We start from the raw sequence: 24,373 nt of genomic DNA on the forward strand, positions 1-24,373 counted from the left end.
AATAAGAATTCTTAAATAGATCTGTCCTATGACCCAGCAATTGCACTGCTGGGGATTTACCCCAAAGATACAGATGCAATGAAACGCCGGGGCACCTGCACCCCAATGTTTCCAGCAGCAATGTCCACAATAGCCAAACTGTGGAAGGAGCCTCGGTGTCCATCGAAAGATGAATGGATAAAGAAGATGTGGTTTATGTATACAATGGAATATTACTCAGCCATGAGAAAAGACAAATACCCACCATTTGCTTCGACGTGGATGGAACAGGAGGGTATTGTGCTGAGTGAAATAAGTCAATCGGAAAAGGACAAACATTATATGGTCTCATTCATTTGGGGAATATAAAAAATAGTGAAAGGGAATAAAGGGGAAAGGAGAAAAAATGAGTGGGAAATATCAGAGAGGGAGACAGAACATGAGGGACTCCTAACTCTGGGAAACAAACTAGGGGTGGTGGAAGGGGAGGTGGGGTGGGGTGACTGGGTGACAGGCACTGAGGGGGGCACTTGATGGGATGAGCACTGGGTGTTATTCTATATGTTGGCAAATTGAACACCAATAAAAAATAAATTTATAAAAAAAGAATAAGAATTCTTCTCAGATTAGAAATAGTAAATGTATGAAAATTTCCAGAGTCAGAATTTCCTCCATATGCAAGAAGCATATATTAGAGAAAGCATGTATTAGAGAAAGACATAATGATGCTAGCAACCCTGGAAATGGGACAGTGAGATGGGGGACAGAGAGCAAAAGTGCTAAAGGAATTTGAGACCTAAGTTCCAATTATTCTCCTGGCCTTCCTAAATTGGAATATTAGCCTTTTCTTTGACATGTAATCTTACCAGATATCCTTCCAGTAAATCCCCTTCTTATTCAAGCTCACTTAAGTTCACTTAATATTGTTTCTACCTAAAGGACTCCTGAATAACACAGAAATATATTCTTGAATAATATATTCTGACATATTAAAGTATTTATCTCGATTTTTTCTTTTACTTCTCTGCATTTACCACTGCATTATAATGAACCTAAAACCTCACATATTTTGGTCATAATGATTTTGTCAGATGGTTTATCTGGTTAAGAGAGAAGTATTTGCCAAAAGAATAACAAATGTAATTGTGAGAAGTCATTTAGATAAGAGGTGACCCCCCACAACTGCATTAGGATCCTATATTTGTCTGGAAAATATATACTGAGTATCCAGTACTACTAAAAACTGGAGGTACGGAGCAAGAAAATCTGGATATGATTGTGTCGTGTGTGAGCTTGTGGGAAATATACATACATCAGTAATCACCTAAATACATATAAAGTTGTAACTACAATGAGTGCTATGAAGAGAGCAACTTGGAAATAAAAGGATATGACCAACTTTGAAAAATCAAGAAAACTTCCTGGAGAAAAACAACCCTTAAGCTGAGATCTGAGCAATAAATAGGAATTCAATGAGGAAGAGAGAAAAAGAAAGAATGGAAACTGCACAGAAAAGTCTCCATCCAGGAGGAGGTATGGGGCATCAGAGACACTGAAAGTTCAGTTCTCCTGATATGGAAGGAATGGGGGAACCAGAGTAATAGAGGAGACCACAGAAGCAGGTGGTAATCATACTATATGATTTTCCAGGAGTCAAATAAAGGAGTTTTGTCTTTTTTTTTTTTTCTCAGACAATGGAAGGGCTATAAGTGTATATGGATATAGTATCTATGTGTATATGTGTTTGGGACATAGGGGATGAAGCATGATCAGAATTGCATTGTTTGGACATAATCCTAACCATGGTGTGGAGAGCAGACTTAAGAAGATCCAAAGAGGACACAGGTAAATTAATTACAAGTCTCCAGAATGGGCATGAGCCAGGTCGGGGGAGTCAGGGGATGATAGTAGCTTATCCTAGGTTGGTGAGGATGGATGATATAGGGGAGAGTCTGAGGGACATTTAGGTGTATAGCTACAGTTCTGTTTTCAGGAAATTTAATTTCTGTCAGAGACAGGAATTCTTCTGTCACAGGAAAAGGAACTTAAATACATATAAAAAATGTGACATGGGCAAACATAATTGAGCTAAAATTTGTTAAGCCACATTTCTATCATAAGTAATTAGAGAAACCTTAACAGCAGAGGTAGGACCTAAGCAATATACTAAAGAATAGGTCAGGTTTTATGGAGAAGGGAAAGATTCCTATGGGATTTAGCAGGAAACAGGAGTCACCTTCAAACTGGGTAATTTGAGGAGGGTTTAAGTAAGGAAGTATTTATAAGGATATGAGCAATGGATATAGAAATTATAAGGAATGGTGAAATACCATAGATCTAGTGACTACCCTTAGGATTGATGGACTGAAGTGAAGAAATAGCTGCTGAAATTTAGAAAGAGAGTGATGTATAGATAAAAGCAATGTGAGTGGAGGGAAGCACTTCAACAAAAGGTAAAGAGTCTATAATGATTCTGCAGAATGAGGAGGGACCAGGGAATGTAACCTCTTCCCTTACTCTCCCTTCTTTCTCCAGATATCTGACCTGTGATCCTTATTGGCTCATTTTAGTCAAAGCCAGAAGGAATGAGGGCTGTTTAATAAAGTACATTCATGTCAGTCTCCTAGAGCACAAAGGAAAGGAAAGAAGGATGGAAAGTCTACCTGCAGAGAAAAGCAAAAGAAGATCCAGCTCATGGATAGGCAAAACCCATAAAACAAATCTAAGAAATAGATATTTACTAAATATGTACTGTGTTCATGGAATGGCACTGAGACTCTTAGTGAACACTGAAGTAGGTACAAGTCTGTTTTGGACCTATAGGAGCTCAGGATCAAAAAGGGAAGAGGGGAGAGACCATATGGGCATTAGAAACACTAAATGAGGGATGCCTGGGTGGCTCAGCCGTTAAGCGTCTGCCTTCGGCTCAGGTCGTGATCCTGGAGTCCCGAGATCAAGTCCCACATTGGGCTCCCTGCATGGAGCCTGCTTCTCCCTCTGCCTATGTACCTGCCTCTCTCTCTCTATGTCTCTCTCATGAATAAATAAATAAAAATCTTTTTAAAAAAGAAACACTAAATAAAAATAGAAGTGATAAATCACAGGACAAGAGAACAACATAGGATGTTCCTTGGCAATATATGAACAATTACCAGGGATGTATGTGGTTAAAATCCATTGGTGGGCATCAGAGGTGAGGAACTCTATAGTCTCTCATGACCCTAAAACACTTCTTAATAGAAGTCCATGAGTTGAGACCTGCTGGGTAAAAATATCCTGATAGATGAAGAGCAAAAGGACAGGTACAGCATTGTAAGTTAGGAAGCGAATGATTGCAACATGGCAGAACAAAAGAACAAGTTGTGCTTGAAAAAAACTGACTATCTAGTTATTACAAAAACTATAAACAAGCAGAGATCAGTTGTGCTGGAAATGTTATTTTATTCATAGATTTGTTTTTCAAATTGAGCATCTAGTGTGTGTTAGGCTCTATTCTTGATGATGGGGATGCACCAGTAAATATAAGACAAAAATCTTGCAATTGTAGAGATTATATTCTAGTGAGGGAAATGGAATATAAATAAATATATACATCAGGTAAACATCATATATATTCAAGTCTCATGGAGAGAATATCAGTATGAGTATGTACTAGAGAATGACTAAATGGTAACACATGGGATATTCAAGGAAAACCTCGGTGAGGAGTTCCTTGGGCTCAGGTAAGACCTGAATTAGATTATAATTACCAGAATTATTCTTATTCTATATCATGATCAAGTAGAAGAAGATTTCAGGAAGACAGAGAAATGATACCTAAAGGAGGAAATAAATGGCTGGAATGGCTCAAGTACTGGGATGATGATTTATACAACATGGTGGGGCTAGCTTGTACTGGCTACTGAGAGACAGTTTCCACATTTCCAGGAAATTTCTGAACCAGCTGACCTCATTTTGGCAGCTTGTAACTGGCCATGGTGGAAGAATTTAGGAGAGAAATTGGAAAACACTGTAAATCAAGTTTCCTTACAGTTCCCAGCCTCCTCCTCCACCCCCTACCCTCTATTTTAGAGAGCTTGTTCTTAAACATTTACCAGTATACCACAGGGTGGATATGAGAGGAAACCGGAAATGTAACCAGGGACCTAACATTGAAGGCTTTATAAGCCAGGGTAAAGGAGTTTTTGATTTTATTTTAAGTGTGATGAGAAGCCATTAGAGGGTCTTAAGTAGGACAAAGTTGTGATCTGATTTGCATTTTAAAAGACAGTTCAGGCTATATTGCAGAAAACTGAAAGTAGGTAAAAAGGGAAAATAGGCAAATCAGTTGACTCAGATGAGAAGCAACAGTGACTTTGACTAGAGTGTAGCAAGGAAAATGAGGAAAATTAAAAATTTGAGACCTATTGATATAGAAGTAGTAGAGTCTATATTTCTTACTCATGGATTTGATGTAGGAACTGAGGGAATGAAAGGAACTATGGATAATTTTTCAGTTTTGACTTGAGAAACTAAGTATATGATGATGCCACAAATTAAGAGGTAGAAAATGTATGTCAGAGAAGTGGTGGAGTGGGAAATTAAGAAACGTATACTTACTCTGTTAAGTTTGAGATATATATGTGATATCCATCTGGAAATGTCAAATAGAGAGTAGGATATTTATGCTTGGATTTTAGGGGACAGATAAGAACCATAGATAAAGTTGGAGACTTACTGGCATATAGGTAGTATTTAAAACCAGCATTTGGGTTAGATTACCCAAGGAGAGTGCAAAGAGAGAAATTGGGAGGTAAAATGGAAGTAGAGCAAAAGGGGAAGAGCCAACAAACATCAGCTTAGGGGAAAACCAGGGGAATCTGGTGTCATCATCCCAGGAGAAAACACCTCCAAGAAATTAGAGTCCATTTTGTTGAATGCTGCTGGAGCTCAAGTAAGGTAAGAAGAGAGAAGTCACTTGGACTGGTGAAAATGGGATAGAGTATGCTCCTTACAGTAGCAGTATTAATGAAGGAGTGAGGACTATATGAAGTCCCCGTAGAATAAATTTGAGAAAGGATGTGCAGTGAAGAAGCAGAAATGGTTATAAAATTTGGGGGGGGGGGTGACAATAGCTGATGGAGGATATGAGGTCAAAAGAGGTGTTTGTTTATGTCACTTTTTAGGTAGGAATGATCCAAATGTGTTTACATGCTAACAAACTGATCTTATGGAAAGGGGAACTTCGGTGTACTGGCAGGAGGGAAATACAGAAGCAAAGTCCTTAAAAAAGGCAAGAATGAAGGGGTCTAGAGCACAAGCGGAGGGGTTTTAATTCCACAGACATTTATTAAATGCTATGTGCCATGTTCCATTGCACAGATTTCTGATATCATATCTGAAATATTTTCCAACATTTATTTGTCCTATTAGATTCAAACTGCTTAATGACTAAGACCCTATTTTGTTCTTGTTTCAAACCCCAAGTCCCAACCCAATTTCAGGTACACAGTAAGACTTAATAAATATTTGTTGAATATCTGTTGAATGAGACTAAAAAGTTTTGACCTAAACTATCACTATTAGCAGCTATTTGAACATTTGATTAAATCATAGGCATTACTGAAAAGACAGATATAACTAGCAAAAAATAGACAACTTCAATTACAGGATTCTTTTTCTTACTTTAAATTTGTCTTGGAGATACAGAGAAAAAGGTTGGGGCCAGATGGATGTGGGAGTTGGGGAAGAGATAGCTCCCTCTATGTTACCAATCAAAGAGAAGATAGCTCTTTTACATATAATCTAGTTTAATTCTTGACAAAAAATATATCATTGTTCCTACATATAGTATATAGTGTCAACTTTATAGTGTGTTGTCTTAGTGTGTCTTCTCAATAACTTTAATCTCCTGGACCTCCCTGAAAGCATATTTTACTTCTGTTACTATACATGTCCCTATAGCCAGCGGGTCCAATGTCAACTGTTTTACCTAATCCCAGCCACACCCCATCACCAATTCATCATGTTCTGCCCCATATCTCTGTTTATTATCCAAATTCTCAGCTTTCAACATCCAATTTAAGTCCCACTAACTTCAAGAATGCTTTTCCAAGGGGAAAAAAAATTCTATCAATTTGCTTAAATTCTATAGTATTTAGGGAATTAATTATTTAGCAATTGCCAAATAACACTTGATTGATTGAATTTCACACAACTGTGAATGTATGCAAGTGAGTGAGCAAGAGAAAGAGAGAGATTTAAAGAGAGAGAAAGAGAGAGAGAGAGATTTCTATCTTTCTGTGAGAGTTTGACCTGACAGGAGATGACAGGTGTCCATCGGACAAGAATTTCATTCTAGCATGTCTTCTACTCTTCCATGCTCAGCAGCCCAAGGTTGAGGACTGAGTGTCTTGAGAAACTCAGCTATAAGTACTGATGGAACATTTTTAATTGTCTGTACCACATAAGTGCTATATCAACCACATTCTCATGGTAGTCGATTACTGATTCTGTTATTTTTCTTCAAAAATATATAAAAGGTGGTATCTCATTGTGGCTTTGATTTGTATTTCCCTGATGGCAAGTGATGTGGAGCATTTTCTCATGTGCTTATTGGCCAAGTCTATGTCTTCCTCTGTGAGATTTCTGTTCATGTCTTTTGCCCATTTCATGATTGGATTGCTTGTTTCTTTGCTGCTGAGTTTAATAAGTTCTTTATAGATTTTGGATACTAGCCCTTTATCTGATACGTCATTTGCAACTATCTTCTCCCATTCTGTAGGTTGTCTTTTTGTTTTGTTGATTGTATCCTTTGCTGTGCAAAAGCTTCTTATCTTGATGAAGTCCCAATAGTTCATTTTTGCTTTTGTTTCTTTTGCCTTCGTGGATGTATCTTGCAAGAAGTTACTGTGGCTGAGTAAAACAGGGTGTTGCCTGTGTTCTCCTCTAGGATTTTGATGGAATCTTGTCTCACATTTAGATCTTTCATCCATTTTGAGTTTATCTTTGTGTATGGTGCAAGCTAGGGATTTACCCCAAAGATACAGATGCAATGAAACACCAGGACACCTGCACCCCGATGTTTATAGCAGCAATGTCCACAATAGCCAAACTTTGGAAGGAGCCTTGGTGTCCATCGAAAGATGAATGGATAAAGAAGATGTGGTCTATGTATACAATGGAATATTACTCAGCCATGAGAAAAGACAAATACCCACCATTTGCTTCGATGTGGATGGAACTGGAGGGTATTATGCTGAGTGAAATAAGTCAATCGGAAAAGGACAAACATTATATGGTCTCATTCATTTGGGGAATATAAATAATAGTGAAAAGGAATAGAGGGGAAGGGAGAAGAAATGGGTAGGAAATATCAGAAAGGGAGACAGAACATGGAAGACTCCTAACTCTGGGAAATGAACTAGGGGTGGTGGAAGGGGAGGAGGGCGGGGGGGGGTGACTGGGTGGTGGGCACTGAGGGGGGCACTTGACGGGATGAGCACTGGGTGTTATTCTGTATGTTGGCAAATTGAACACCAATAAAAAATAAATTTATTATATATATATATATATATATATATAAATGGTACATATTTCCAGTTATAAAAAAAATAAGTCATGGTGATATAATGTGTAGCATGTGACTATAGTTAATAATACTGCAAATTGCTAAGAGAGTAAATCTTAAAAGTTTTCATCACAAAAATATATGTATTGTAGCACATTTTCTATTTTTGAAACCAGTGTAATCATGACATTATATCTAGAAATGAGCCAAAGCCATGTTGAAAGGAAAAGGCAGAGCAATGAGGTTAAGTGGAGAGTTCACAAAACAGCTTCAGAAGACCTGGAACATTTCAAAATCTCTGTAATAGTTGTGTGATCTTGGGAGAGTCACCTCCCTTCTCCAGACCTTGAGTTTCTAAAATGAAAGCTTTTGAATAAATGATCCCTAAGGTCCTTCCAGCTCTGTCAGCCCATGGCTCTAGGGTTGTGAATGAGATCTAAGCTTTACTGCCATTCTTTGATCAATACTGCAGACCATACTCTCCTGACATGCTATGCTTCCTGGAACATAACTGAAATAATGTGGGTGTCATATCTCTTTTGATTCCACAAACATGAACCGGAGTCATCAACTCTCCTCATTTAATCTTTCAACAAATAGCTCTGTTTGTTTCAGCTGGGGGCAGTATAAATAATTATAATAGACTGCCTTAATATACAGAGGAACAGATAACATTTAAACAAATAAATTAGAAAATATCCATGTGCCCATATGGCACCCAGAAATTATTCTCCCATTAGCTACTTGCTTTTAGTTAGTAAGAATGGAAATCAATTTACCAAACCCCACAGCCATGCTGGAAGCAGGCTACCCTCATATCCCCTTCAGTGCTGTCTTCCTTGATGGGGCTGGTGCTGGTTAGTAGCAAGCAGTACCCCCAGATTGCAGACAGCAATGGGCTTTGTTGTTAGCCAGGGCAGATGCCCTCTGGCAATCCTCCCTGGTGCCTGATGCCTGCCTTGGCAGCAGAATTGGCTGCCTCTTCCTATTTGTCTCCTTGCTCCTATTGGCCTAATGTGGGTATTTGTTCTACTAAAGGGTTTGCTTCACTCACTTGGTATTAGACTTAGGGATCAGACATTAAATAATTATTCAGCCTAGAGCAGCTTTTTTTCTGGTGCTGCCATTTCTAAGCAAGCAGCTAGTTCCTGCAGGGCTCTGTGTTACAGGAGAAAAAGCATTCACGGCCTGACTAGAGTTCTGTATAGATGAGGGGAGGCCTATTAAACCCTTTACCTATTATTAGCTTGAAAAAAGGAGATTCTCCAGCTTTTCTCTTAATCGTGGAATTCCAGGAATTAAGCACATGGCTCTGCCATAAATATCTGTCAAATTCAATTTGTATCTTGCACCTCTGTGGTGGTGACCTTCACCTGTGGCCCACAAACTCCACAGACTGTCTTAATCACATCTATGTATTGAATAAGTCAAGATCTATACTTCAGGAAGGCTCAGTCCACTGCATTTGGAGGGCTTAAATGTCAGTGTCATACGTAGGATTTCTGGCTCCTATTCTCTAATTGCTACTTATAAGAACTAATCGGAAGGATGCGCATTAAAAATTCCTCCACACAAAATTAAATTCATTTTGTTTTCTTGTTGTTGTTGTTGTTGTTGAGAATGCCATATGTTCCAACAACTTCTAAAGTTTTTGTGTGCTTGCCAACCCTAGGTCTCAGGATTGTGCTGTAGTTCATCTGATCCAAATAACTCATACTTAGTATTTAGCATCTGAAGATGTGGATAACCACAGATAAGCACTTTCAATCATTCCTCAAATATTTAATGAGCAATCATGTGCTGAGTTCTGTGGATAAATGGTATTTGCTTTTCTAGAGATCATAGTCCAGCAAGAAAGACAGAAAAGTGAATAGACACAATTATTATAAAATATACCAGGTGCTGCAAAAGGCATAGTACAGAGTGAAATGAAAGCATATGGCAGATCACTCATTCTGAGAAACTTGGCCCCAGCATGGTTTTCTGTGACACATTCCAAGCCATGCTTTAGCCATTAAGTCAATGTCATCTCTGATTATAATGATGTATATGTATATATTCACCTACACTCACACACTGTAAGGTCATCCCTGTTCAAAAGACTCAATTGATACATGAAGCAAAAGACAGAATCTCTATTCCTCAGGAACTTATAGTCTCATCTAATACCGTTATACAGAAAACACAAATATGGTATGAAGTCTAGCTAAGCAGAGTCAAAGGAGTAGAATGCATTCTAAAAACTATTTCATCTGGAAGTATACATCAAATCAGGGAAGAGTTCCTTGAGAAGGGCCATGAAATCCAATCTGTCGACCCCATTCAGTATTTCCTGTGCACCTACTATGTTTCAGGTTTCTAGGATGTAAAGGAAGCCTGATGATGTGGGGGCTATACTACAGGACAAAATTAAAGCCCCAAGGAGACACAGACAGAGGCATAACTGTTTTTTGGTGCAGCTTTTTTAGTCATATTTGACAGATTCAAATCTTTGTTCTTCTTCTTATTAGCAACATGACTTTAGGCTAGTAAGATGGAGACAATTAACACTACTTACCTCATAAGATTATTTTCTTTCTTTCTTTCTTTCTTTCTTTCTTTCTTTCTCTTCTTTCTTTCTTTCTTTCTTTCTTTCTTTCTTCTTTCTTTCTTTCTCTTTCTTTCCTCCTACCTTCCTCCTCCTTCCTTCCTTCTTCCCTTTCTATGAGATAATATGATTAAAACTCTTGTATAGTTATTGACTTTTATTGAGTCTCAATAAATGATATTACTCCTTTATTAAAATGAAGCACAGTCTAATGGAGACCCTTTCATCACCTTCCCAGGCAGGATAACCACTGTCACCAGCAAGATAGTGGAATCTAATAGAACAAATGAATTCTTCTAGCCAGTAGATATTGCTACCAAGATATATGGGGCCTTATAACTGGACCCCTATAGTGACTGAGGAAGCAAATGCATCTTAGATATAGATTTGATTGACTTAAATGGTTAATTTTCTCTCTTATGTCAATGCATAGAAGTATGAATTAAGACTGCCCTGAATCCAAATACACAGAATAAGGAAGGTGGGTAGTGTGTTTATGACCTAGCCATTTGCCCTAATGCTTTTAGTCATTCTGGCTCTTGTCCAAGGTTGAGGCCTCTACTCCTTACTCCTACAAATGGCATCATTTTCTACTGCATCGTTGACACTCAGTAATTAAGGGGTTTCTAACATTTTTGTTATATTTTTGCCATAAAATATTTCCTAGGTCTCTGGAAGCTTTGCACTGTAGTAAAATTCCTCTCACAAACTATTTTTCATATTTGGAGATAAGCCATGCTGTTAATATTAGGGGACAGAGGCATTGTTCTTTCTGAGGATCTCCAAAGAGGGTTAAAGATAAAAGACAGAGATGGCAGCATTTACCTTGGCAAACTTCTTCAACTAAGGGATTCATGAACAGGTAAATTCAACTCTACATTATGGATGAAAGATGGGAAAGTAGAGACCCTAAAGCGGAGGTCAGATCAAAACTACTGAGGTAGAGAAAGTAGCGAGCAGTTCCAGAGGTTAAAACAAGAGTGAGAAGTTTATGGGGTCTCTCTTTAGTCCAGACTGAAGTAGGTGCGGAGGTGAAGAAAAGTCCTTGGGCGAATGTTTCCATTAGAGTATTTCCCAAAGGAAGCTCTTTGGAAACCAATGGCTGGAAAGTTTACTTTCCATGAGAAGTGTAAATCAGAGTCACATTTCTATTTCCAGCAATAAATGAAAGCGAGATAAACTTGATGGACTCAAACAGGTAAAGTCTGCCCACAGAATGGCTCTGCGGCTTGCTGGAAAAATCAGTGTCCATAAGATTGCTTTCATTAGAGGGCAAGACAAGGTGGATCACCTTTCCACATCAGTGCCCAAACCTGCTCTGGAGTAGCTTCACTTCTAGTGGATTTGTCGCAGCCATCTGAAGAAGGGCAACTTCAGCAAGGAGGCTGCTGTCCCCAGGGCTGAGCACCAGCTATGGCCATAGCAGGGAGCCTGTAAAACTTTTAAGCCAGAAAGAAACTGCAGTTGTCCAGGCTCACACCGTGATTATCTTTGTGTTGCAGAAATAGGCATAGGGACAATATGGTATAGTTAAGAGCAAAGAGTCTAGAGTCAGTCTCCCTGAATTCATATCCCAGTTTTAGCATTTACTATCCAGGTGGCCTCAAGAAGTTATTTAATCTTTCTAAGCTGCAGTGCCACCTGCAAAATGGAGGTGATGATAGTAACAATTCCATAGGGTTATTATTGGGAATAAATATAAATAAATGAAGAGCACTCTGAATAATATCTGACACATAACAAAAGGTTACCATTATTATCAAGACTTGTTAACATTTTTTTTCCCCTAATGCAGGCCTTGGAGAATGACAACTAGGTCTACCTATGCAGGCCCTTTGATAATATCCCCATATAACTTCTTTGTAGAAGTAAAAAATGCTTTTTATGAAGCAGCGCCTTTCTAATGTTGTCCTGCTTATTATAGGAATATGCATGGAAACCAAGGAGATAAGCTATGTGAGCTACCAATAACACCCCATGTCACTGGGAGTCCCCACCAGGAGCACTGTTGACAGAAGCTGAAGGACAGTCAGTTCATTTGTCTGTCAGCCACATAAGAGGTATCTTTCAGGCTTCCGTGATTGTAGCAGTATCTGTGACACTTTTCAACAACTCTATGCTCAGACCTGATCTGTGTGTAACCTATCCTGGGCTCCTCCAAGAGGGAAGGATATGTTCCTCCCATATGACAAGCTCCCTGGGGTCCTGCTTGGTTGACCCTCTCTCTTTGGAGTGTATAGAAACAAGAGAACAAGGTTTCCTGCAAAAGATCAAGATTCCTGCCCCAGATATAGAGAAAAATTGAGGGTCCTCAGACCTCTGGTATGTGAGAGGGGACCTATGCATTCCAAGTGAGCACCTGGAAATCACTGCACCTTCCCTTGCTAAGTAGAGATCCATCACTTCCTTCTGCTGCATCTGCTTCCTTTGCCTAAAATGTTTCTTTTACTGATGGCTCAAATACCTTCAATCCAGTTGACTTGGACACCTGAAGGGGATAGTGGCACTGGCTCACCTTAAAACTGAAAGGTATCATTTTTTTAACTTATTCTTTATGTATCATAATACAGTAGAAAATATATTGGTTTGGAAGTCAGGAGGCTAGAGATTGGTGTAGCTGCCTCTACCACAAATTTGTATGATATTTGGTATTTTTCTTCAACTCTGGGGAGAATGAGTCATCTCTTAGGAGTGAGAGGAAGACAAGTAACGCCGGTGCCTAACAACTCTATGGTTCTTTGATCAGGTAAGGCTATAATGATCTCCATGAAAAACAGAAAGCAAGGAGATATGTAGAAGAGATTCTGTAGTTTCCAAAACTAAGTCTAAGGTAGTTCATTGTCAGAGGTCACTAGCTGACAAGGTAACTCCATGACAAATCTGTGATATTTGACAACTGAGGAAAACCCTTGTAAAAAAAAAAAAAAAAAAGTATATAATTAACTCACAAAAAGAAAAAAAGGAGACTAGCAATGTATCCATATACTTAAAAGTATCCACTTTTGTTGAGAAATGTATCAAAATTACTTTTCCATTGGTTTCCGTCATGAAGTAATAATTCAATTATGAAAAAAAACCTTAAGATTTTGTGACAAGCTGAGTACTGGAAATATGAACTTCAGAAATACTTAACTTTTTTTTTTTTTTTTTAGAAATACTTAACTTTATGTCCATTTCTCAATCCTCCCTAATAAGGAATTTCTTCCACTTATCCCCAGAAATAATCATACGTCTGGCGCTTCCTATGGCAACTAGCATGCACTGAAGGATTGTAATGGTACATTTCCTAAAATTCTCCATCTCCTGACATGTGCCAAACTCCAAATATAATATCAAACTCCAAACAGGATAACACAGAGTGATCCCTAGCTTTTCTAACACAGTACATTTGACTTTGGATTACCAAATTCTGCAGAGAAAGGAATCCCTCAAATGGAAGACTTCAAGTGCATCCACGGCGGAATCATATATCACCGTTCACTTTCTCGAATCATTAGTCAGTGGGCTTTGTACATTACCATCAACGATATACCATGTATGATTTTAAAATAGGTCATTGGAATCTTTCGTTACATATCATCAGCACCTAAACATAGAGGTAGACAATGGGAAGCTGCATGACTGTGTGACAAGGGGTGATTATAAAACAGATTCATATTTTAAATTTTATTCATTGTTCTCAACACTTTATTAGGAAAAGATGAAATCTTAGTTCTCAACAAGGAATATGTAGTTGCTGAATGATGGATGGAATGCTGCCATCTCTTGGTAATCTAGCACAGAGGAAACAGTTTCCAGAAAAGTGATTTTGCATTTTTATTGGCTAAAGGCAATGCAGTTAAGAAGTATAATTCTACTCTTCTGGTGTCAGAACAATCTATAATTGCTGTTATTATTTTTAGCATTTAATGCTTACGGTGCATATTGAAGCTATTCCCTGACAATAATACCATATTAAAAAGAATCCATCACATGGTTTGAATGCCTTAGCTTTCATGAAGGAAGGTCTAAATTAGGTTGGCCCAGCATTTCCTCTCACAAAATCTGCTTTTTGGATCTGTGCTGAGTACTCGCTCGGTAAAGTTCACAAGCTATGCATGACCCCTTTGAGTTCTGGGCATCACCCAAATGTTCCCTCTTCCAACATACATACAGAGAGACAAGACAATGGCATACAGAGAGACAAGACAAGACAAGCTCTGACAAAGCCCTCAGATTGGCTTTTGAGAGAATTTTAAAAATGGGTATTCAGAAAACCATGGCTCTTACTGGTCCTACAACTATAGCCAAGCAAGTCACATCTCCTCAGTATTCTTGCCTGCAAAATGGAGACAAGAAATCTCTGTTCGTCCTACCTTATCATGTTACTGTAAGGATCAAATAGAAGTAAAGATGTGAAAATGTTCTGTGAGGAGCAAAACACTGTACTTAGGTCAAGGATGATCAGAGAAGGAATAATATTGTTCTTTAGAGATTAGTAAACCTAAATGATTTTTACTTGACTTTGTTCACAGTTGATTACCATTTTTCTCAGAGTTGAGTATCTGATGATAACAATAAAACACCATCAACAAGCTAGTAGGCTTACCAAGGTGGCATTCAAATTTGTCAAATCATCGTATCAACTCATGGCCCTATAGTATAATTCAAAGACATAGCATATTAAAGATAGTCTGGAAGACTGGGGGAACCATTCCACCTTACTGTCACTGTATTATATCTACAATATATCTTCTAGAAGTGATCAATTTATTAGAGCTTCTGTCCTATTCCAAAGACTAGATCCTCCTTGGTTACTAATATGTGACTCAGGAGAGCTTAACACTACACCTGGGCTGTATTTATTCCATAAATATTTATTTGATTGTTAAACTGAAATGAATTAAGTATTACTAACCATTCTCAATATTTTGAGTGCTAAACGAGGAAGAGGAGTGAGTTAAATTCTAAGTGCAGTCTGCACATTAGAAAAAAATGTACCCATTTTGGAAAAAAGTAGAATTTTTGGAAGAAAAAATAAATTGAGAATTCATAAAGCAATGTGCTGTTTGTATCTTCTGAAGTCTAAAAATATGATGGGTAATAGAAAAGTCATGTTTATTTGGGAGTAGTAGGTAAGTTGGAGGAACAGGAAAGAGTCTGTGCTTCCTTAAGCCAATACAATGGAAAGTCGCTGCTAGCACAGACATTGGGATCTTGAACTACACCAGAAAAAGTATAATGCTCATAATAACGAATTTAGTAGGTTCATTCTAAGCTGTATATTTATATATCTGACATATTATATTAAGCTATGAGCTATTCATTTAGAGGATCATGGTAAACTTTACATAGAATGGCAACTAACTTAAAAAATATTCTGGCAAAAAATGACAAGTGGGAACAAAGAAAGAAACTGAATAGGGATACAAAAGAGAAAACAGATTTTCAAGAGATATGTCAACTATATTCAAATATTAAAAAACTTTGCTGTGAAAAAAAGTTGAGAGTTAATGCATAAGTCCGGGAAGTAAGAATTAATGTCACTGGAAAGAAAAGACAAGGAAGTACTTTCTCAATCTAAAATAAAATAAAACCACAGCAACCATAACTTTCTAAAGGGAATCTCAAATGGTACAATGAGCTGTCCAAGGTAGAGAAGAGCTTCTTGCCCCAGATGTATTTAAGGACAGGACAGAGGAAAGATGGGGGCCACTGGCAGGGTGTTAATAGGGGATTCTTTCATGAAGCAAAGGTCCTCCCTAAGTGAAATAATAAACTCTCACCTTATAAAATAAACATGCACTATGAATAAGTATTTTTCAGTGATATGTTTATGAATATCATATGGAAGATGTTATCAAAAACCATGGCTTAGAAAGGAAATAGGGAAAGTAGAATCCTCAGCAGTAAAAAAAATAAAGCAAATTTGCAAATTTTGACAGAATCCCTAGATATGAGTCATAGCTGCTGCAGGGTCAGCATTTATGTACTAACTCTATGGTATAACATTTAACTAGGTGCCATCTGTAATCTATAGGTAGGGAGGTCGCCTTACATATAATCACTAAATGCAGTCCTTCATCAAGGTGAGTTTGTCTTATATTTAGATAAAATGATTATAAGTGTTTGCTTTTGAGATTGTAACATCCTCTGTACCAGCTCTCCTGCCTAGTACATAATTAACCTGTCAACCCACCCTGCAGTAATAAGTGTGATAGACAGGAAATATATTAGGAAGGAACTTTTGTGTGATGTGCTTTCAAGCCCTCCTTTATCCTTCAACTATCTTTCCTTTTAATTAGCACTTGGGTAACAGCATACCATAATGAATTACCATATTACTGTTATCAATAAAAATTATTTTGGGTCTAAAGTAGTCATTAAGATGAAATGTGTAAGACCTGTTCTGGATAGTTTGTAGGGAGATAGCAGTTGGAAATCAAATCTCTGTTTTGTATATTAATTTTAAAAGATTCACATAATGTCCAGATTAGTGAACACATATTTATTAAACATAAAGATGTGAATGTATGGGACATAAAGAAAAGGGAATAAAAGGGAATAAATGCATGTATCTGGGGAGAATACAGCACGGATGTATTAAAGAAGACATTTTTGTAAAAGATGACATATTGAGCAAGTACATTTGTCTCTGCTACCTCTCTAGAGACCCACTTGAAACAACAGCAAGAGAACTATTTGCACCCAAAATACAAAAGGAATGGGATAAAGGATGATAATAACCAAATGCTGCAACAAGAAAGCAAAAGATTAAGTGAAACTAACTTATTGGATATGAGTATATTGAACACTTAACTGGTAGTAGAGAAAAGAGAGGAGTAATCCAATTTACCTCCCACAAATAAGTCTCCTGTAAGCCTAAGAATTGCCAATACCAGCTATCTAGAAGGGACAGAAAGAAAAAAAGATCAAGTAAAAGATTTTTTATCCAGATAGATCAGAGATTTCCTTCTCCTCTTGGATCAGCTGGGCAACTTTCCTCCCATACCATGCTAGCAGATTGGAGGTGGAGGCGTCATCCCTGGAGATGGTAAAAGACCAGACAGAGTTGAGAGCAAAGATATGATCTGCTACTCTCCTCCCACAAGGTTCTAAGACTGTCACAGGAAGAATTATACAATCCAGGCAGAAAATTTTCAGTCCAGGAGAAAAAAACTTAAAGCTCTAGTGAAAAGCCTAACCAGTTCCACCTATAATAAAACCTACATGCATACCTGATTAGTATCTAATCAAGCTTTTTGTGTCATTCTTTAAATGAACATGTAGTTAAAAACAAACAAACAAACAAACAAACAAACAAAACAAGAAATCCAGGGGAGATAGCGTGCAAAAGATAAAGAACAAAACAAACAGTAAAAGTACACTGGAGGACAAATTTTAACTATTGGGACTTCATCAAGATTAAAAGCTTCTGCACCACAAAGGAAACAGTCAACAAAGCCAAAAGACAACTGACAGAATGGGAGATGGTATTTGCAAATGCCACATCAGATAAAGGGCTAGTATTCAAAATCTATAAAGAACCTATCAAACTCAACACTTAAAAAATAAGAAGAAATGGGCAGTTAAGAAATGGGCAGAAGCATGAACAGACATTTCTCCAAAGAAGCCCTACACATGGCCAACAAACACATGAAAAAATGTTCCACATCACTTGCTGTCAGGGAAATACAAATCAAAACCACAACGAGATACCACCTCACACCAGTCAGAATGGTGAAAATTAACAAGACAGGAAACAACAAATGTTGGCGAGGATGTGGAGAAAGGGGAACCCTCTTCCACTGTTGGTAGCTTTGCAAGCTGGTGCAGCCATTTGGGAAAACAGTGTGGAGGTTTCTCAAGAAGTTAAAAATAGAGCTACCCTACAACCCAGCAATTGCACTACTGGGTATTTACCCCAAAGATACAAATGTAGTGATCTAAAGGGGCACCTGCACCCCAATGTTTATAGCAGCACTGTCCACAATAGCCAAACTATGGGAAGAGCCCAAATGTCCATCAACAGATGAATAGATAAAAAGATGTGGTATACATACAACGGACCACTACTTGGCTATCAAAAACAATGAAATCTTGCCATATGCAAGGATATAGATGGAACTAGAGAATATTATGCTAAGTGAAACAAACCAGAGAAAGACAATTATCATATATCATATGATCTCACTCATATGTGGAATTTAAGAAACAAAACAGAGAATCATAGGGAAGACAGGAAAAAGTAAAACAAGATGAAATTAGAGAGGGAGACAAACTGTAAGAGGCTCTTGATCATAGGAAACAAACTGAGGGTCACTGGAGGGGAGGGGTTGGGGGGATGGGGTACTGGGAGATGAACATTAAGGAGGGCATGTGATGTGATGAGCACAGGGCATATGTGATGAGCATATAAGACTACTGAATCATTGACCTCCACCTCTGAAAGTAATAATACATTATATGTTAATTAATTTAATTTAAATAAAAAATTTTTAAAATACACTGGAGAAAAGAAACAAAAAATAATCTAAGAGTACAAAACTTAAAAAAAAAAAAACCCACTACTCTAATAATATCCTTAGTGAAATAAAAGAAAATATTGTATCCCCTAAATGGTCTGTTACCCTAAATAGTAACAGACTGTCATACAGAAAAGATAACCAGAGGAAAAGGAATAGCTAAAAATGAATTCAAGAAGGCAAAAATTAAAAACTGAATAAATGGATTAAACCACACAGTTGTGAACAGTTGTGGATATCTTCCAGAAAATGGAAGAAAAGATGGGGACTAGAGAATAAAAATGAAAATAAGAAAAATTAAGATTATAATTAGGTTTAGGTTACTATAAGATGTTTCATATATAAACAATAAATATAGAGAATAAAATAATTCAAAAGAGTTTCTTAGACATGATTATCTGAGCTCCCAGAATGAACAGTGTCATCAAGTTCCCTGCAAAAATGGATAAAATATACTACAAGGCACAACATCATGAAATTTTAGAGCACCAGAATAAAAAAGAAAAATCTGAAAATTGAAGAGATTAAATAAAAAAAAGCAAGCTACTTCAAAGAATGGAGAATAAGAAAAGCTTCACACTTCTCAAAAGTAGTACTTGAATTTATAAGATAAAGGAATAAAGCCTTTAAAACTTTGAGGAAAAATTATTTCCAATTTTGAATTCTTTATTCAGCTAAACTCTCACTGAAATAAGAGTATAAATAAAAGCAGTTTGAGACATGTAATGTCATAGATTTGCCTTCCATATACCCTTTCTCAGGAAAGTGCTAGAAGAGGTGTTTTACCAAAAGAAGTAAGCCAGGAAATGAAAAGACATGGAATCCAGGAATCAAGGCAGATAAAGGAAATCCCCAACCTGATAATGGGAGGAGAAGTGGTAATAAAAGCTTTTTTGCAGTCCTAGAGATAAACCTCTCCAGATTGGAGTAGGTCAGAGGGACCAAAAAAAAAAAAAAAATTCTTCAAGAGTATTCTTAATTTCTGGGAAACCAAGTTTTACAAGAAAGAAAAAGTGGTCATGATATGCGGTTCATGGCTTAATTGTGAATAACACTAACACAGTCATAATTCTAATTTAGCCAAAATTAAGTCATCATTATGGTAATAGGGTGGGGTGGGAAGTGAACATGAGGAAAGTGAACAGCAAACAAACAAACAAAACCACACCCTATCACTTTCTCTTCCATAGCAGGAAGTCAGCAGATAATGCTTTACCTGGTAAAATCAAGAAGTGTCAATGTAAGTGTGGTATTAACATGAATGGAGATAACAAAGGAAAGCAAAAATATTTGAAAGTTGCCAGTTTCTGGAACAGTTATTGAATGGAGGTGGGAAGACTATCATATTTTTCATAATTAATCTTGTCAAATTTGTGTATTTAAACTATGCTATATGGGAAATTAAAAAATGTATTGCGTGTCTACAAAGTTCAGACCCATAACTACACATTCACTTCGACAAGCCTGAAGCTAGCCTCAGGGACAGAAGGACCTTGTTAGAAGATACTAGTGAAGATAACATCTTCTGTTGAGCTATTTTGAGGACACAAAGCCTCCGGGAGACCACAAGTAGCCAGAGGAAGCAGCAGAATTAAGAAGGAATGCTTAAATCCCACTCCTCATTTTTGCAGAATGAGAAATATTCTCATTTTCTGCTCCCCGGGAGAGAAGGGCATGGAAACACTGTCTGCTTTCTTCCATGACCTCTGAAATGAGGCACTGGGTGTATAAGGCAAAATTGCTTCTGGGGATGTTTTTTCTTTCCGCATGGACTGCCCCCAGGACACAGGTGTCCTCTGCTTGTACAGGGGTATGCATTCCAGACAGTGTTTGCCCCTGACGCTGTACAGGGAAATCTACAGGGAGATCATACAGGGTGATGACTGAATGAAATAAGTCTACCTTCTCCAATTTACCTTTATCAGTAACAAATCTAACATGTTAACTCCAAGTGTATATAACTCATGTGGCTTCAAACTCAGGAGAAAAATAGCCTATTTTTATTGAACACCCCCTTAAAACCCAGCAGACAATATTGCCTTCCAGGACACTGCACGTTCCTTGCCAAGTGAAGGGCTGGTCATGATGAGTATAGTAGATGCTGCCGTGTGCTGCCAAGTGTTCCTTTCCAGGAGTGAAGACCTAAGTTCCTAGCTAGGGGAATGTTGCTTATCAACAGCCTTCTTCAGGCTCTTTAGAGAGTTGCCTTATTCAAAGATGCATCCTTTCACCAACACAAACTAGGTCCATTGACTGGTTAATGTAAGGTGAAAGGCCCAGCCCTCTACCCTATCTCTGGAAATATCTAAACAGCCATCTCAGGGTCAGAACTCTTTATTAGGTTGGCGGAAATGTGGAAGGAAACTTTATCACAACGTAAGTTCTCCCTCTGATAAAGCCTGCTTTCTTCGCAATGCTGTCCAGTCCTGCTTCCTTCAAGCAGCACCAGCACTCCATAATTAAGTTTCCTGAAAACTTCTCTCCATTTCAGAATTGGACCCCAAGGAACATCAACTTTCAAGAGTGTGTAATACATTATTGGATAGCTAAATCCTCCTAGGCCATCGAGGATTTATACCAGTTAACACCGTTTACTATGTGTCAGTTATTCTGTTATGCACTTTATATGTGTCAACTATTTTTATGTGATAACAACACAATAGGTAGGTATTATTATCATATCCAGGATGAGGACAGTAAATTTCAGAGAGTTTAAGTAACTCACAAAAACCTGAGCTGAGATGTTAATCAAGTTAACCTGCCTTCAACTCTCCTTTTAACCTTCTTGCTAGAGGTCTCTCTTAAAGCAATCCCAAATCCTAAAGCTCTGGCCTTTTAAGATTGTGAGAAGTTTGCCAAAGAGGAGATCTCTTCAGCTGAAATTTTCTCTGCCTTATATATCTTACCTTAGCAAGTAAGTAATTTGGACCTTAGAATCAGAGTCCCAAATCCATCAGTGTCTTCTTTATGTAAACTAAGGAAAGTTAATTTTTTTTGAGATTTTGCTTCCTCAACTATTAGCCTGGAATAGCTGAGCTATTATGTGAATTAATTATAGAAGAAGAAGAGAAAATAGACAGAAGTTGGGGGGTGAGGGAGAAAGTATTTTCTCTCCTCCACCTACTGTGGTTCTTCTTCTTTTTTTTTTTTTTCCTTTTTTGAGTTATCCAAGGTGCTATCCTTTGAACTAGGTCTTTCTGAAAGAATGTATACTTTTCATCCTCACTCATGCTCCTAGTAAATTCTCCATCGTACTAGCTATAGTCTTGCCCAAATAAAATCAAGTATAGATTACTGGAACTAAAAGCAAATTTAGGGATGACCTGTTTTAATGTCCAAAGTGATTCTGGCCTTTCAGTGACTCAAGAGATACTGAATATCTCAGATGCTTGATATGGAGAAGATTAACTGTTATAAATCAGTTTAGCTTAGCATTATTCAGGATTTGGTTGGGATGGGGGTAGGATATTCTATCTGCATTGATAGATGGTACTCAAAACCATTCAACTCAACACTCCATACCTCAGTTATACCAACAATAATTTTGAAACACAGCACAGCATTATGACACAAATCCATCAGATTCTCATCTACATCCCCTGTTAGGGAGGGAGGATTTTATATATATCTTTATAATTCATATATATATATATATATATACACATATATATTTCATATTATAGTTTGTATTATTATATATAATATAAATGTGTATATATACAATCATATAGTTGTATTATAAATATATACATATGTACATATGTGTGTAGGAGGGGTGAATATTTGATAGCTGCTTATCTTACCCACTTTACTACTTCTTTCTCTATCTACTCTTCTTACTTCCCTTCTCAAATTCTAACATTTTTCCTATCGACTACCAAAATTCCTTATGCTACAATTGGGCAAACAGGTTCCTGGAAGAGATGTGACAAGTTAGTAGACTCATTAGCTGGCTGGATAAGTCTTATCTATATTTTGAGTCTACCACTATGTAGAACAGCAATATTCTACACAAATACAATGTAAGCCACATCTGTAACTTTACAATTTCTGGTAGCCACACTGAAATATAAAAAAAAAATTGATTTTAATAATTTGGTAGCCCTAAATATCCAAAGTATTGTCATTGCAACATGCAAACTATATAAAAATTAGTAATAGATGTTTTATTATCCATACTAAATCTTTGAACTCTGGTATGCATTTTACACTTAACAGTTATACACATTTGGACTAGCCACATTTCAAGTGCTGAATGGTGCACTTGGCTAGTGCAATGATATTGAAAAGTACAGATATAGAGTCTAGACTAAGGTCATAACTTGGGACTTTTCCTTATAGAGATCTGCCAATTACATTAGCAGAAGTGCTGAACACACCAATGATACAGAATGTCCAGTAACTACACTAATCCTGACCTCTGAGTTTCACCATCCAAGCTTACATTCATCTCTGTCCCAATCCAACCTTGATTCTCCAACCCTGTGAAAGTTCTTCATTAACCCATTCTGCAACCTTGCAGCCTAAAATAACCTAGTTCAAGAGCTAGAAACTGTACATACTCTTCAAAGAGAAAAGAATAAATTGGTCAACAACACAACAGAGTGAAGCACACAGAACAGGGCTACATATCCCACCTCAGTCTTGAGTTTACTCTCTTAGAAGTTATCTGAATCTCAGAAGTTGCCAGAATCCTGTTTACTATCTTCGAATAGCAATTCAGGTGGTGCTTCCTTCCTTAGAATCTGCTGTGATTACTTACCCTCCTATGCCACTTCTCAAATAACTGTCAAAACCTAAAAGGAGAACTTGGATGGCCTCCAGGCTTTAGAATTTCAGACAGGGAGAACAGTGAAAGTTCCTCTCTTCAATCATTATTCTGTTTGCAGAAAATAAACAAAACTCATGAGTAAACAAAAGTTTCTAGGCTCCTTATTTCCATACTTCCTGAGATGGTAACAATTTCATGCATGTGCATGGGTACCTGAGTATATCTGTCTGAATGCATCTCTGTGCATTTTATGATATAACCTTCTCTATGGAGCTCAGAGATGAGCTGAATTTATGCATCTTGTTTGCATGTCATTGGAATTGCAGAATTAGTAGTTTTTTTTCTGCCAGGTTTAACATAAAACACAGAAATGTAGATATATAGACAGATAACTAATTTTTCTAATATTATTAGAAAATTATCTATTTAATATACATGACTTTTTCATATAAATAAGTGTAATTTGGTTTGTTCTGTTTCATGGTGCTCTGCCATGTGAAGTAAAGACTGTACAAACCCTGTGAAGTATCCCCATTTCACATATGAGGAAATTGAGGCCATAGAGGTAAAACAAATTTGGACTTGGAATTTCCACTTATGCATCGTGTTACCACAGATTTTAACCACTATACTGCATTGTCCATATACCAAAGCCCTCACTGTTCCATTACTTCTAATGATCTCTCCTAAGAGGCTTAACATTACTAGCCATATTAAGTTTCCTCTGTTTTGAAGGTAGTATTGTATCTCACCTAAAGGCAAAAGGGCATATGATTTGTGAAAGCTCTTTTGCTTCGTAGAAATCTGTTTAACTAATTTCAACTGCTTTGTGTGGATAGGGTGACTGGAAACATGACCTATGGACAAGTGAGGCATTTCTTTATGATTTATTCAGAGTAAGAAATGGGACCAAAGCTCAGTACGCTAATTCTTGAGTCAGAGGTTAATCACCTTTCTTGTGATGTGAGTTAACTGAAAGCAAA

The 24,373-nt window shown here is 37.4% G+C and overlaps 1 long non-coding RNA gene across 10 annotated transcripts in view; it reads right to left on the reverse strand.

The window, feature by feature from the left end:
* Positions 1-24,373, reverse strand: part of LOC140601664 (uncharacterized) — a 364,660-nt gene that overhangs the window by 171,331 nt on the left and 168,956 nt on the right. For 5 of the 10 annotated variants that reach the window (XR_012004670.1, XR_012004667.1, XR_012004671.1 and 2 more), the window contains 2 exons: positions 23,382-23,498; positions 13,526-13,701 (listed from right to left, as the gene is read on the reverse strand). The exons of 2 other annotated variants lie outside the window; for them this stretch is intronic. This is a non-coding gene — a long non-coding RNA (uncharacterized lncRNA). Of the gene's footprint in view, positions 1-13,524; positions 13,702-23,381; positions 23,499-24,373 lie in introns of those variants that run through there. 3 more of the 10 variants (XR_012004666.1, XR_012004662.1, XR_012004665.1) reach the window with 3 other exon arrangements.

The sequence above is a fragment of the Canis lupus genome, chromosome 12, assembly GCF_048164855.1.
Source record: "Canis lupus baileyi chromosome 12, mCanLup2.hap1, whole genome shotgun sequence".
NCBI classification, from domain to species: domain Eukaryota; kingdom Metazoa; phylum Chordata; class Mammalia; order Carnivora; family Canidae; genus Canis; species Canis lupus.